The sequence below is a fragment of the Staurois parvus genome, unplaced genomic scaffold (genome assembly GCF_062004578.1).
Source record: "Staurois parvus isolate SC_StPar_1 unplaced genomic scaffold, SC_StPar_1.0 ptg000061l, whole genome shotgun sequence".
Taxonomy (NCBI): Eukaryota; Metazoa; Chordata; class Amphibia; order Anura; family Ranidae; genus Staurois; species Staurois parvus.
In genome coordinates, this window is record NW_028317857.1 from 9,616,212 (window position 1) to 9,631,442 (window position 15,231).

Below are 15,231 nucleotides of genomic sequence, written 5' to 3' on the forward strand. Positions count from 1 at the left end.
ATCCCCATATAGCAAAGAGACAGCCCAATCCAGCAAAGAGACAACTCCATACAGCTAATAGACATCTCCATAAAGCAAAGAGACAGCCTAATCCAGAAAAGAGACATCTCCATACAGCAAAGAGACAGCCCCATCCAGCAAAGAGACAGCCCTATCCAGAAAAGAGACAGCCCAGCAAATAAATAGCCCAATCCAGCAAAGAGACATCATAATCCAGCAAAAAGACAGCTCAATCCAGCAAAGAGGCATCCCCATCCAGCAAAGAGACAGCCCTATTCAACAAAGAAAAATCCCCACCCAGCAAAGAGACATCCCCATATAACAAAGAAACAGCCCAATCCACCCCTTCCCACATCCCCGCTACAAAGTGGCACTGTTTTGCTTAACACACACTGGATCAGTACGCTCACCTTCCTTCTCTGCACAGCTGTGATGGTGTGCCCACTGTTGTCCCTTCATTGAAGCCCAAGAGGTGTCTGTTCCCTGATGCAAGCGCTTCTTATGAGTCACTGACTGGAGCCGTCTCTCTCGCACCTCTGAATTTGCTGACATCAGCCCTGATTTAGACATGGCTGCATAGCAGGAGGTGAGCAGCAGTTGTGGTCTGTGTTAGCCCTGCCCAGACCATGGTCGCCGCTTACCTCCCTCTTTGTGGCCTGGTTCTCTTATGCCACTCTTCTTAGGACACGCCCTGGTCCACTGGGTAAATGCCAGTGTGCCCTATGGCCAATCCGGGCCTGAATACGGCCATCACATTGAAGAATTGGTAAGCTGCAATATAATAAATATTTGCTTTTGAGTTTAATACCTCTTTACTTTTTAACAACAAAATAGGTGCACAAAGGGGTGGGGATGGGTTAATTCACTACAGCAGAACAAAACTAGTTCCCACCACTTGGTTTTATTATCTAGTACTTGATAACTTAGGAAATTATAAGATCCATGTAACAATTCTAAGGACTTTAAATAGTCCAACAAAGCAGTCTTGGTTTTTAACTGAAACAATATTGTCATTTATTGCTGTGAAATGATAAAAGTTCTGCTTTCGTAAACCATCTTCGTCCTATACAAAGTTAAGAAGTGGATGATTAAATGTAGTACTGCTGTAGTACTTGAAAAGTGTTAGCAAGAAACACTGCACTGGGGAAAATGGAAGATATAAAACAACTATTCTCCTCCACAAAAATAGCTGGGAGAAAAACTCTGCACAGCAGCTAAATGTATTGTTTCATTGATTTTATGTTGCTGAAAATCTTTTTTTGCAGAGAAATATTTTAGGAGTAGTGCTGACCAGAATTTTATGTCACTAGACGTGTTTCCTCTTGAATTATGAGTTGTTAAAAAATACAATTGGGCTACTTTATGAAAACTGGAGGAAAGGTACAAAAGAGTTGCTCATTCTAACCAACAATGCTGTGGTGTTCATATATGGAACAAGGAAAAAGACAGCTGTATTTCTTTTATTACAATATTATCTTCATCTACTTTTTATAGCAAATACGTAAAGAGATCCTACTGAAGATCATTAATTTCAACATCAATCTTTCCATAGAATTAAATGTACATTTAACTTATTTCATGTATGTTATATACTGTACCTGTAAAGGTCTCCCTTTTCTAGACCAATATTTTTCAACCTTTTTTCAGCCAAGGCACCCTTTAAAATTTGGCAGAATCTTGGGCACACCAGTCAAAAATGTAAAATGTTTGTAACACAGTGTTCAGAGATTAATAGTTTGTAACACAAAGAACTCTGCATAACAAGCTACTGGACTCTGCCTACATAGTTCAGTAGTTTGTAACACAAATTTCAGGGTTCAGTAGTTTGTAATGCAGAGAACTCTGTTTTCCAAACTACTGAACTCTGCCTTACAAACAACTGAACTATACATTACAAAATTCTGAACTATGAACTGTGCATTTGGAGTTCAGTAGATATAAACACAAAGTTCACAGATCGTTAGCAACCACTACACACATACAGTTATATTAGAAAAAAATACACATACACAATTCAAAGTTCAAACAAAAGGTGTTAAAAATGTGTAACAGGAACATTATTACTCCAAAAAAAGGCGCCAAGCAAAAAAATACCAGATGAAAAGCAATTGTGCTATAATACCTATGCCCTCCTTGTACCTCCAAAGAGCTCAAAGGAGCCATCTGTGCGCAGTGGTCCCAGTAAGATGTATGGGCGCCCGACACACCCTTAGCACCCAACAACGTCTCTGGTTGGCAGGACGCAGGCGGTCTGCACAGCACATAGAACTTCCGCAGCTTTAATTGAAAAGCAACAGACTGGCAGCGTTGAGGCTCCAAAATCAGGGGAGAATGTTTAAACTGTAACTGCCTGCCTTAGTTGTGGCAATTTTTATACTCTGCCGCGGCACCCCTGAGGACTTACTGCAGCACTCCAGGGTGCCACAGCCACCTGTTTGAGAAACTCTGGTGTAGACAACCAAAACTTCTGAGATTGCCACTGGAACCATCGAGAAGAATCACAGCTGTCACTCAATTGACACTCCATTCCCTGGCAGCTATATAGAATGTAGGGCATTGAGGGAAGCTAGGCCGGCACAGACAGTAATTACAAATTCCCAGAAGAGGAAAGGGCTATGATGTGCTAGAAAATTTACTCTTCTTGGAGTAGTCAAATGGAAAGCAAAATCACTGCAAGTAAATATGTAATTTACTTGATTTTTATGTGCTTTTACTTGAATTTTTTTTAACGTTGGTGAGAGTGTCTCTTTAAGTCAGGAACAGTAGCTGTTCTGTTCCCGAATTAAAAAAACTCTTGAAAAAGAATACAGTTTATGCTCACTTGTCCCAGTGTTCAATCATAAAATCTTTGCTTGGCTGGTCCTGTAGCTCCACAGGGGCTGGCGTGGTGGTAGTGGTTGGTGGGGGGGGGCACAGGCTTCTGATACAACCACAAGATGTGAAGATTCTTTGCGATGCTTTGCTCAGCAACAGACAAACAAGTGCTGGGAAATGGGTGTGTTACTTCAAGAGAATATAGAATTTTTTATTGTAATTTTTTTTATTATGTTCAAGAATAACAAAAAAATTTACTTTTTAAAAAAAAAAAATTTTAAGAGCAATTGACTGGTTGAAAGAAATCAGTGAGTTACCAATACTATTGAATTCTGATAAACTTCATTTTACCTTAACCTCTTCACGTATGAAATATGCGGCTTCTCGGCGGCTGGACCTCGACAATCATATTTGCTTACCATTTGTATAGTACCTTGCGATCGGGACCTTTCTGATCAGGTGACTGCCGTGACAGCCAATCACAGCAGGCACATGACCCTAAACCCTGCCCCGTCTCCCGGCATCAGAAACCACTTAAAGGGCTGGAAGGCACTGGCATGAAGGGGTTAATATCAGTTTTCTGTAATCCACTGCGCCCAGATTTCACAATCCATCAAACAGACTAGGGGTTATTTACTAAAACTGCATGGTGCAAGCATCTTGTGCAGATCTTCCTAGAAACTAATCAGCTTCCAGGTTTTATTGTCAAAGCTTAATTGAACAAGTTGAAGTTAGAAGCTAGTTGGCTACCATGAACAGCTGCACCAGATTCCAAGCAACCCCTCGGAGTAGGATGATTAGAATAATTAGGCTTCCTAAATGCCTGTGCTGTGTTAAGCTGGCCATAGATGGATAGAAGTCCAACTGGTGAAGAAGCTGATCAGTGTATTCTGACAGCAGAGGAGTTCGGCTGTGAGAATACAATGTCTTAGCATGAAAGAGTTCCATCTATGTCAAGCCTTATTATCTGTTTCTTATCTTTCTGCATCCCTAATCACGTTCAAAATTCCAAGGCAGGTTTCAATCTGATTGGTAGCTTGGAGAAACGTCTTAGTATTGACTTTTTTACTGAATGTGAGAAGCTGCTGGAAACCTGTGGGGGTGTTCCATCATGAGAAACAGGCAAGTTCATACATAACTAGGTTGGCAGAAAATGGATTGTGGTGGAATGGAGCACTACAGTAAGTTGGATAAAAAAAATTACATAAATAATTACTTATTTTTAGTTTTGACTGGATTGTACCTTTAATCAGGTTAATATGTAAACTTGTATATGAATATTTCATAGTTACCACTTCCACCAGTAGATGGAGCTCTAGAGGCACAACTGCAAGTTTTTTGCTCAGGAATTTACTACTAGGCTGAAAATAGCTCTGACTTAGTAGTGGGTGTGTCAGACCTGTGCAATGAGACCACTGCTTCTCCACAGACAGCAAGGGTCTCATGCTGCAGCTGCTGGCAAGGGACATGCTTTTATATTCAAGCTGTGGCTACTTTAGAAAACAAAAACTAATTGTAAGACACTTTCTGTTTTGATGCACTTGGAATGCATTTAGCTAATTGAAACTGAAGGTTCATTTGGACTTTAGGAAAACCGGATGCAGTGAGGCATAATGCCAGCATACTGAAAATAGATTTTGGGTTTACATAGACATTAACTATCCCTTTTCACTATACAGGTCATCTATTTGAAAACAGTGCACTCCTTATGTGATTTTTGTTTTATCTTAAGAAATAATTTATCATTTTCATTGTGTTTTTATATGTTTCTGGTTTCTCTTGTGTGCTGCATACATGTGGAAAGTGTTATGTACTGTATTTATGCTTAAAACCGTCCATGGGTGCTCCCATGCAGGTGCAGCTATATAAAGAAAAGGGAGCATATGTTGGGGAAGATTCCATTACTGGTAGCTGAATTGATGCTCATAGCTATACACTTTGTTCCATTGTGTGAAGAACATATGAAAGGCTTGTCTATTGTACAACTGTTCTTTTGATGGTTGTAACTCAGATGCTGAGGGAGAGCCCGATGTTACTGCGAAGCATATACTTCTTTTTTGGATATAACTAAAAAAAAAAACAACTAAAATATATTTTTAAAGATGTGTCTGATCTAAACTGTCAAAAAAAGGAACAAGAGCATTTGTGGGTTTGAAGTTTTCATGACGATATGATGAAGGCTTCAGATGACCAAGAAGAATTAAAATGATTTAGAATTTGTCTGACTATAGTCAGTCTCTAACCATCAAAAAAATCAAAGAAGATGTTGAAAAACTGAGTTTAAAGGATACCTACCATTAGAGAAACTAAAAACCTGTCTTTATTGACATCCCTTTCTGAAAATGCTGCTTGCCTGGCTGCCATGTTGACACTCTTGCTTTAATACATGGTCTTTATAATCTGAATATTTGTTTCAGGTCAGTCATTTAAAAAAGTTGTTTAAGTCAGGAGCTCGGCAAAACAATTATGAACTAGTATTCAGAAGGGGTCAACAATGACTTTCGGAATTTCTGCCATGAAGGATAGACTTTAACTTATTCTTTCCACAAATTGTACACTTGCCTCACAATTCTGACCACTTCTCTGCATGTTAAAAGTGCAGTTTAAAACAGAATCATGAGTAAATATATGCATGTAGAGGCTGTGCCTCATTCTGGGCCAGGACATCCCTGAATAGTTTAAAAAAAAGGAAGGTGATACCTCGGGGAGGTGATCTTATAGGACATGGCGTTCTTTTCTGGCATGAAGCAGAGCAAGGAAAGGAAAATTACGGTAAGTATTGGCAACAATTTTCAGCTTCCCTGGCTCTGCATCATGCCAGCATGCAATGTAACTTAATTAGTCAAACCCCCAGGGTGTGAAAAAAGAACCAGAACAGAAGCCACTGAACAATTCTAATGATGCACTAATGCAGAAGACAGAACCAATGCACTCATTATCCCACTTTGGCCAGAGGCTACATTCAACTCGCAATGTTGGATAAAGGTGTTCGGACTACTCCAGCTTCGGAGAAATCTGAAACACGCTGTCAGGGAACAAGAAGATCACTGCAGCGTATGAATCTGTGCATGCGCAGGATCCCGACAAGGCATACAGGCAGGCGGGCACTAGGACCCAGGCGCGCCTGTTACCAATGACGAAACAGGCAGGCACTAGGACCCAGGCGTGCCTGTCGGCGCTGGGCGGGCTATTTAAAGAGCACCTCGGTGCTCATTCAGTGCTGACTGGTCTTCAGCTTCCCCCAGTGTCCTGCTTGTTTCCTGTGCGATTCCTTTGGTGCTGACCCGGCTTGTTCCTGACCTGACTCTGATTACTCTCCTGCTCCTGTTTCCTGACTTCGGCTCTGCTCCTGACCTTGTCTTCTCCTACTGATTTTGTAACGCTGCCCGACTGTTGATGACTTTGGCTGCCTTTGACCCTGCTCCTGTTCTGTGTCCTGGCTACCTACTTGCTCTGCTGCACATCAGGCATTACCCCGAACCTGCTCTTTCTGCTACTACAGTATTCTAATCAGAGGATAAACTGCCTTTCCAGGCCATCATCTGCAAGAGCCGCAAGCAACAACACTGGCGCTCTTGTCCCCCTGGTCCCTAGACTCCCTCTGTTCCAACCTCAGCGGGGTCAGGGCTAGTGACACAAGTGAGGCCGACTTCATCAATTCAGTCTCCTATCAGGTACGTGACACACGCCCTGCTGAAACCACTGCTGTAAGGAGTAAGTGAAGTACCACACTGTACAGTATATACAGTGGGGATCGAAAGTTAGGGCACCCCAGCTAAAAATTTGTATTAATGTGCATAAAGAAGCCAAGGAAAGATGGAAAAATCTCCAAAAGGCATCAAATTACAGATTAGATATTCTTATAATATGTCAACAAAAGTTAGATTTTATTTCCATCATTTACACTTTCAAAATAACAGAAAACAAAAAAATGGCGTCTGCAAAAGTTTGGGCACCCTGCAGAATTTATAGCTGCACTGCCCCCTTGGCAAAGCTGAGACCTGCCAGTGTCATGGATTGTTCTCAATCATCGTCTGGGAAGACCAGGTGATGTCAATCTCAAAGGTTTTAAATGCCCAGACCCATCTGACCTTGCCCCAACAATCAGCACCAAGTAGTTGTCTAGAAAACTGAAACTGAAAATAGTTGACGCTCACAAAGCTGGAGAAGGCTATAAGAAGATAGCAAAGCGTTTTCAGATGTCAATATCCTCTGTTCGGAATGTAATTAAGAAATGGCAGTCATCAGGAACAGTGGAAGTTAAAGCAAGATCTGGAAGACCAAGAAAAATATCAGACAGAACAGCTTGCAGGATTGTGAGAAAAACAATTCAAAACCCACGTGTGACTGCACAATTCCTCTAGAAAGATCTGTCAGACACTGGAGTTGTGGTACACTATTCCACTATAAAGAGATACTTGTACAAATATGGTCTTCGTGGAAGAGTCATCAGAAGAAAACCTCTTCTACGTCCTCACCACAAAAATCATCGTTTGAACTTTGCAAATGAACATATAGACAAGCCTGATGCATTTTGGAAACAAGTTCTGTGGACCGATGAGGTTAAAATTGAACTTTTTGGCCGGAATGAGCAAAGGTACGTTTGGAGAAGAAGGGGCACAGAATTTAATGAAAAGAACCTCTGTCAAACTGTTAAGCATGGGGTTGGATCAATCATGCTTTGGGGTTGTGTTGCAGCCAGTGGCACAGGGAACATCTCACGAGTAGAAAGAAACATGGATTCAATAAAATTTCAGCAAATTTTGGATGGTAACTTGATGCCATCTGTGAAAAAGCTGAAGTTAAAGAGAAGATGGCTTCTACAAATGGATAATGATCCTAAACACACCTCGAAATCCACGGGGGATACATCAAGAGTAGAGATGAGCGAATCGAACTTGGCGAAGTGGAATTCGTTTCGAATATTAGGAAAAATTCGATTTGCACCGAATCTGAATTTTAGCAAACTTTGGGTGCACGAATCGAATTTTTGCCGATCAGCCGGCAAAAAGTGTCACTGCAGAGAGCTCCGCTATTTCTGACAGTTCTCTGACAGTTCTGACAGTTCATTTACAGCGGTTGAAACATTGTATCTATTTGTTTCCATTTAGGATACAGATGTTTTTATTCGGAAATAAATAGATACAATGTTTCAACCGCTGTAAATGTGAAGGAACTGTCAGAGAACTGTCAGAAATAGCGGAGCTCTCTGCAGATACACTTTTTGCTGTACTGGAATTCTTCTTCTTTTCATTCTTCTTCTTCTTTTCATTCTTCTTCTTCTTCCTCTTCTTCTTCTTCTTTTCATTCTTCTTCTTCTTCTTCTTTTCATTCTTCTTCTTCTTTTCATTCTTCTTTTCATTCTTTTTCTTCTTTTCATTCTTCTTCTTCTTCTTTTCATTCATCTTCTTCTTCTTTTCATTCTTCTTTTCATTCTTCTTCTTTTCATTCTTCTTTTCATTCTTCTCATTCTTCTTTTCATTCTTCTTTTCATTCTTCTTCTCATTCTTCTTTTCATTCTTCTTCTTCTTCTTTTCATTCTTCTTCTTCTTTTCATTTTTCTTCTTCTTCTTTTCATTCTTCTTCTTCTTCTTTTCATTCTTCTTTTCATTCTTCTTCTTCTTCTTTTCATTCTTCTTCTTCTTCTTCTTCTTTTCATTCTTCTTTTCATTCTTCTTCTTCTTCTTCTTTTCATTCTTCTTTTCATTCTTCTTCTTCTTCTTTTCATTCTTCTTTTCATTCTTCTTTTCATTATTCTTCTGCTTCTTTTCATTCTTCTTTTCATTCTTCTTCTTCTTCTTTTCATTCTTCTTCCTCTTCTTTTCATTCTTCTTTTCATTCTTCTTCTTCTTTTCATTCTTCTTCTTCTTTTCATTCTTCTTTTCATTCTTCTCATTCTTCTTTTCATTCTTCTTTTCATTCTTCTTCTCATTCTTCTTTTCATTCTTCTTCTTCTTCTTCTTTTCATTCTTCTTTTCATTCTTCTCATTCTTCTTTTCATTCTTCTTTTCATTCTTCTTCTCATTCTTCTTTTCATTCTTCTTCTTCTTCTTCTTCTTTTCATTCTTCTTCTTATTCTTCTTTTCATTCTTCTTTTCATTTTTCTTCTTCTTCTTTTCATTCTTCTTCTTTTCATCTTTTCATTCTTCTTCTTCTTCTTTTCATTCTTCTTTTCATTCTTCTTCTTCTTTTCATTCTTCTTTTCATTCTTCTCATTCTTCTTTTCATTCTTCTTTTCATTCTTCTTCTCATTCTTCTTTTCATTCTTCTTCTTCTTCTTTTCATTCTTCTTTTCATTCTTCTCATTCTTCTTTTCATTCTTCTTTTCATTCTTCTTCTCATTCTTCTTTTCATTCTTCTTCTTCTTTTCATTCTTCTTCTTATTCTTCTTTTCATTCTTCTTTTCATTTTTCTTCTTCTTCTTTTCATTCTTCTTCTTCTTCTTTTCATTCTTCTTTTCATTCTTCTTCTTCTTCTTTTCATTCTTCTTCTTTTCATTCTTCTTCTTCTTCTTTTCATTCTTCTTCTTTTCATTCTTCTCATTCTTCTTTTCATTCTTCTTTTCATTCTTCTTCTTCTTTTCATTCTTCTTCTTTTCATTCTTCTTTTCATTCTTCTTCTTCTTCTTTTCATTCTTCTTCTTCTTTTCATTCTTCTTTTCATTCTTCTTCTTCTTTTCATTCTTCTTCTTCTTCTTTTCATTCTTCTCATTCTTCTTTTCATTCTTCTTTTCATTCTTCTTCTTCTTCTTTTCATTCTTCTTTTCATGCTTCTCATTCTTCTTTTCATTCTTCTTCTCATTCTTCTTTTCATTCTTCTTCTTCTTTTCATTCTTCTTCTTCTTCTTTTCATTCTTCTTTTCATTCTTCTTCTTTTCATTCTTCTTCTTCTTCTTTTCATTCTTCTCATTCTTCTTTTCATTCTTCTTCTCATTCTTCTTTTCATTCTTCTTCTTCTTCTGCTTCTTTTCATTCTTCTTTTCATTCTTCTTTTCATTCTTCTTTTCATTCTTCTTCTCATTCTTCTTTTCATTCTTCTTCTTCTTCTTTTCATTCTTCTTCTTCTTCTTTTCATTCTTCTTTTCATTCTTCCTCTTCTTTTCATTCTTCTTCTTCTTCTTTTCATTCTTCTTTTCATTCTTCTTCTTCTTCTTTTCATTCTTCTTCTTCTTCTTTTCATTCTTCTTCTTCTTCTTTTCATTCTTCTTTTCATTCTTCTTCTTCTTTTCATTCTTCTTCTTCTTCTTTTCATTCTTCTTTTCATTCTTCTTCTCATTCTTCTTCTCATTCTTCTTTTCATTCTTCTTTTCATTCTTCTTCTCATTCTTCTTCTCATTCTTCTTTTCATTCTTCTTTTCATTCTTCTTCTCATTCTTCTTTTCATTCTTCTTCTTCTTCTTTTCATTCTTCTTCTTTTCATTCTTCTTCTTTTCATTCTTCTTCTTCTTCTTTTCATTCTTCTTTTCATTCTTCTTCTTCTTCTTTTCATTCTTCTTCTTCTTCTTCTTTTCATTCTTCTTCTTCTTCTTTTCATTCTTCTTTTCATTCTTCTTCTTTTCATTCTTCTTCTTCTTCTTTTCATTCTTCTCATTCTTCTTTTCATTCTTCTTCTCATTCTTCTTTTCATTCTTCTTCTTCTTCTGCTTCTTTTCATTCTTCTTTTCATTCTTCTTTTCATTCTTCTTTTCATTCTTCTTCTCATTCTTCTTTTCATTCTTCTTCTTCTTCTTTTCATTCTTCTTCTTCTTCTTTTCATTCTTCTTTTCATTCTTCCTCTTCTTTTCATTCTTCTTCTTCTTCTTTTCATTCTTCTTTTCATTCTTCTTCTTCTTCTTTTCATTCTTCTTCTTCTTCTTTTCATTCTTCTTCTTCTTCTTTTCATTCTTCTTTTCATTCTTCTTCTTCTTTTCATTCTTCTTCTTCTTCTTTTCATTCTTCTTTTCATTCTTCTTCTCATTCTTCTTCTCATTCTTCTTTTCATTCTTCTTTTCATTCTTCTTCTCATTCTTCTTCTCATTCTTCTTTTCATTCTTCTTTTCATTCTTCTTCTCATTCTTCTTTTCATTCTTCTTCTTCTTCTTTTCATTCTTCTTCTTTTCATTCTTCTTCTTTTCATTCTTCTTCTTCTTCTTTTCATTCTTCTTTTCATTCTTCTTCTTCTTCTTTTCATTCTTCTTCTTCTTCTTCTTTTCATTCTTCTTTTCATTCTTCTTCTTCTTCTTTTCATTCTTCTTCTTCTTCTTTTCATTCTTCTTTTCATTCTTCTTCTTTTCATTCTTCTTCTTCTTTTCATTCTTCTTTTCATTCTTCTTCTTCTTCTTCTTTTCATTCTTCTTCTTCTTCTTTTCATTCTTCTTCTTCTTCTTTTCATTCTTCTTTTCATTCTTCTTCTTCTTCTGTTCATTCTTCTTCTTCTTCTTTTCATTCTTCTTTTCATTCTTCTTCTTCTTTTCATTCTTCTTCTTCTTCTTTTCATTCTTCTTTTCATTCTTCTCATTCTTCTTTTCATTCTTCTTCTCATTCTTCTTTTCATTCTTCTTCTTCTTTTCATTCTTCTTTTCATTCTTCTTTTCATTCTTCTTTTCATTCTTCTTTTCATTCTTCTTTTCATTCTTCTTCTCATTCTTCTTTTCATTCTTCTTCTTCTTCTTTTCATTCTTCTTCTTCTTCTTTTCATCTTTTCATTCTTCTTCTTTTCATTCTTCTTCTTCTTCTTTTCATCTTTTCATTCTTCTCTTCATTCTTCTTCTTCTTTTCATTCTTCTTCTTTTCATTCTTCTTTTCATTCTTCTTCTTCTTCTTTTCATTCTTCTTTTCATTCTTCTCATTCTTATTTTCATTCTTCTTTTCATTCTTCTTCTTCTTCTTTTCATTCTTCTTTTCATTCTTCTTCTTCTTCTTTTCATTCTTCTCATTCTTCTTTTCATTCTTCTTTTCATTCTTCTCATTCTTCTTTTCATTCTTCTTTTCATTCTTCTTCTCATTCTTCTTTTCATTCTTCTTCTTCTTCTTTTCATTCTTCTTTTCATTCTTCTTTTCATTCTTCTTCTCATTCTTCTTTTCATTCTTCTTTTCATTCTTCTTTTCATTCTTCTTCTCATTCTTCTTTTCATTCTTCTTTTCATTCTTCTTCTCATTCTTCTTCTCATTCTTCTTCTCATTCTTCTTTTCATTCTTCTTCTTTTCATTCTTCTTCTTCTTTTCATTCTTCTTTTCATTCTTCTTCTTCTCTTCTTCTTTTCATTCTTCTTCTTCTTCTTCTTTTCATTCTTCTTCTTCTTCTTTTCATTTTTCTTCTTCTTCTTTTCATTCTTCTTCTTCTTCTTTTCATTCTTCTTCTTCTTCTTTTCATTCTTCTTTTCATTCTTCTTCTTCTTCTTTTCATTCTTCTTCTTCTTCTTTTCATTCTTCTCATTCTTCTTCTCATTCTTCTTTTCATTCTTCTTTTCATTCTTCTTCTTCTTCTTTTCATTCTTCTTCTTCTTCTTTTCATTCTTCTTTTCATTCTTCTTCTTCTTCTTTTCATTCTTCTTCTTCTTCTTTTCATTATTCTTTTCATTCTTCTTCTTCTTCTTTTCATTCTTCTTTTCATTCTTCTCATTCTTCTTTTCATTCTTCTTCTCATTCTTCTTTTCATTCTTCTTCTTCTTTTCATTCTTCTTTTCATTCTTCTCATTCTTCTTTTCATTCTTCTTTTCATTCTTCTTCTCATTCTTCTTTTCATTCTTCTTCTTTACATTCTTCTTCTCATTCTTCTTTTCATTCTTCTTCTTCTTCTTCTTTTCATTCTCTTTTCATTCTTCTCATTCTTGTTTTCATTCTTCTTTTCATTCTTCTTCTTCTTCTTCTTTTCATTCTTCTTTTCATTCTTCTTCTTCTTCTTTTCATTCTTCTTCTTCTTCTTTTCATTCTTCTTTTCATTCTTCTTCTTCTTCTTTTCATTCTTCTTCTTCTTTTCATCTTTTCATTCTTCTTCTTCTTCTTTTCATTCTTCTTCTTCTTCTTTTCATTCTTCTTCTTCTTCTTTTCATTCTTCTTTTCATTCTTCTTCTTTTCATTCTTCTTCTTCTTTTCATTCTTCTTCTTCTTCTTTTCATTCTTCTTTTCATTCTTCTCATTCTTCTTTTCATTCTTCTTCTTTTCATTCTTCTTCTTCTTCTTCTTTTCATTCTTCTTTTCATTCTTCTTCTTCTTCTTTTCATTCTTCTTCTTCTTCTTTTCATTCTTCTTTTCATTCTTCTTCTTCTTCTTCTTCTTCTTTTCATTCTTCTTCTTTTCATTCTTCTTTTCATTCTTCTCATTCTTCTTTTCATTCTTCTTCTCATTCTTCTTTTCATTCTTCTTCTCATTCTTCTTTTCATTCTTCTTCTTCTTCTTTTCATTCTTCTTTTCATTCTTCTCATTCTTCTTTTCATTCTTCTCATTCTTCTTTTCATTCTTCTTCTTCTTCTTCTTTTCATTCTTCTTCTTCTTCTTCTTTTCATTCTTCTTCTTCTTCTTCTTTTCATTCTTCTTCTTCTTCTTTTCATTCTTCTTTTCATTCATTCTTCTTCTTCTTTTCATTCTTCTTCTTCTTCTTTTCATTCTTCTTTTCATTCTTCTCATTCTTCTTTTCATTCTTCTTCTTCTTCTTTTCATTCTTCTTCTTCTTCTTTTCATTCTTCTTTTCATTCTTCTTCTTCTTCTTTTCATTCTTCTTTTCATTCTTCTCATTCTTCTTTTCATTCTTCTTCTTCTTCTTTTCATTCTTCTTTTCATTCTTCTCATTCTTCTTTTCATTCTTCTTCTTCTTTTCATTCTTCTTCTTCTTCTTCTTTTCATTCTTCTTCTCATTCTTCTTTTCATTCTTCTTTTCATTCTTCTTCTTCTTCTTCTTTTCATTCTTCTTCTTCTTCTTTTCATTCTTCTTTTCATTCTTCTTCTTCTTCTTTTCATTCTTCTTCTTCTTTTCATTCTTCTTCTTCTTCTTTTCATTCTTCTTTTCATTCTTCTTCTTCTTCTTTTTATTCTTCTTCTTCTTCTTTTCATTCTTCTTTTCATTCTTCTTCTTCTTCATCGTGCCCCGTGACTGCCCAAATGAGTGAAGTGTGCGGTGATTCTAAGATCGACGGCACTCATCTGCATGTCATACTGACTGACAGTATTATTTCTCTTCCCCAGCAGACTCCAAGGGCATTTAAATTAAAGGTACAGTGTTCTGCACTAATATAAAGGCTCTCTGAAGCCTAGAAACCCTTTTAATAAGTTAAATTTGCAGCGAATAAATTCGCATCGAATCGAATTTCTCCCGCAAATTCGGCGAATCGGCCGAATCGAATTTTTGAATAATTCGCTCATCTCTAATCAAGAGGCGTAAACTGAAGATTTTGCCATGGACTTCACAATCTCCTGACCTCAACATAATTGAAAATCTATGGATAGACCTTAAAAGAGCAGTGCGTGACAGACAGCCCAGAAATCTCAAAGAACTGGAAGACTTTTATGAGGAAGAATGGGCAAAGATACCTCAAACAAGAATTGAAAGACTCTTGGCTGGCTACAAAAAGCGTTTACAAGCTGTGATACTTGCCAAAGGGGGCAGTACAAGATATTAACTCTGCAGGGTGCCCAAACTTTTGCAGATGCCATTTTTTTGTTTTCTGTTATTTTGAAAGTGTAAATGATGGAAATAAAATCTAACTTTTGTTGACATATTATAAGGATGATTTTGAGAAGCTTAGGTCTCAAACCTCTGCCACTTGCGATGGTCTTTGTAGTGATCTTTCTGGTTGAAAGAAGGGTGGAAACCCCAGAGTTGGAGAGGTTTAAATCTTGAAGCTTGCTGCTCTCAAGCTCCACACAGTCAAGGTCAGATGGTCTGAAACTGCCCATCCTGTAACAGGAAGTCCCAGGCTTGAGGAAGCCTTACTGGAGAATGTATCACCAAGTGACAGAGGGGGGAGAACCATGGCCTTCTTGGCCAAAAGGAAGCTATCACTATTGGTGACACTTCCTCCTCTATGATCTTCAATAAGGAATGTAGAATCAAAACTGCTTGAGGTAATAGGTACATCAACTTGAAATCCCAAGTTTGGGAGAGGGCATCCTGTCCTAGAGCCCTAGGACAAAAAAAGAGTAAAACACAGTGGTACTTGGCAATTGTCTGTGGTTGTCATGAGGTCCACTTCCAGAAGCCCCACTGGGAAAAATGTTTCCCTAGACACTTGGAAATCATTATCCACTCCTAGTGGTTCAAGAAGTGTTTAGAACTTGAGGTCCACAATGTGATGTCCTGCCGAGAAAAAGAACACCTGCCTGAGGCACCACCTTCCTTTAATTGGAGCTAATAAGGGATGTCATAATGGGTCAAAGGGTGAAGCTGACCAATTGTGTGCTGGCATGGTGCAGAGCCAGGAAATAGAATTATAAGGTATTACAA